This window comes from Manduca sexta, unplaced genomic scaffold (genome assembly GCF_014839805.1).
Source record: "Manduca sexta isolate Smith_Timp_Sample1 unplaced genomic scaffold, JHU_Msex_v1.0 HiC_scaffold_1936, whole genome shotgun sequence".
Lineage (NCBI taxonomy): Eukaryota > Metazoa > Arthropoda > Insecta > Lepidoptera > Sphingidae > Manduca > Manduca sexta.
The window spans coordinates 10,917-12,044 of NW_023592850.1; the positions used below are offsets into that span (position 1 = coordinate 10,917).

Sequence of the window (1,128 nt, forward strand, 5' to 3'; positions counted from 1 at the left end):
CGATAAGTTTATTTTCCACTAGGCTATCATGGACTTATGTCTGTAGTCTAGCACCACCCTTTTCCCTTTCAGGGGTAGATACTTATATCTATTGTATTCTTCAATAACAAACACATTTCGGTGTGCATTTTAGGTTTTATGTAATACGCGACGAGGCTATTATTTTTACCGAGCTCTAGAACCTGAGCTGTTGCTGCTAGTAGTTGTGTAAAAACCTGCTATATTGAATATTGTCAGCAGTTCCAATGACTGCAGTTAATAAGTGGCTTAGAAGTCACGTAACTTGATAACACATTGCCCAATCGCTTGAGTGAAAGTAAAATGTATTTGTGTTACATCTTTGTTTTACGTTATTTGGTGAATGATTGCCACCGGCTCGTTGGTCTAGGGGTATGATTTTCGCTTAGGGTGCGAGAGGTCCCGGGTTCAAATCCCGGACGAGCCCAATTACTTTTTTGAATGAATGTTGAGTTTAGCAGAGCATATATCGATACTAATATATAAAACTGAGAGTTTGTTTGTTTATACGTGCTTAACTCAGGTACTACTAAACCGATTTTTTCACTTATAGAAGCTAAATTACTTCTGGTTCGCTTTTTTTTTTTTTCGACAGTACGATTGAACATATTAATTGTAAGGTAATTTAGTTGCTGGTGCAAGGATATGAATATAAATATCCGAATAGAGACCACCGTATAAGGTATACAGCCCGTCATAGTAGCCGTAACTATGTTGCGTTCCGACATTGGCCTGAGTATAAGCAATTGCAAACAGGACTGCGTGATAGTATCGAATGACGGTGAACAACCATATCTCGTCAGTCGACACCCCATCTGGATCTCTCCGCTTACTATCCGATGCTGTGGAGCCATATTGAAGTGCAGGTATAAAAGAAAATGTCGAAATAAAACTATTTCTCGCTATTTTTTATATTATAATTTTCTCGTGATATTTCGAAGACTTTGCAACCTTCATGGTTACAAGAGACTGCGGTGTTGGACGTCCGAAAACTCAAAGTTAAAATATCTACCTACATTTTTTTTTAATTTTAGCTGAACTAATGCACAAAAGTAAGGTTTCAGTTGAGTGAAACTATTCAAGTACGCCATGAAAACTATTATATAAGAT

At 37.3% G+C, this 1,128-nt stretch overlaps 1 non-coding gene across 1 annotated transcript; it reads left to right on the forward strand.

Moving 5' to 3' along the window:
* Nucleotides 1-373: 373 nt before the first annotated feature.
* Nucleotides 374-445, forward strand: Trnap-agg. The gene has a single exon. It is a non-coding gene; the product is annotated as a tRNA-Pro (tRNA).
* Nucleotides 446-1,128: the final 683 nt, after the last annotated feature.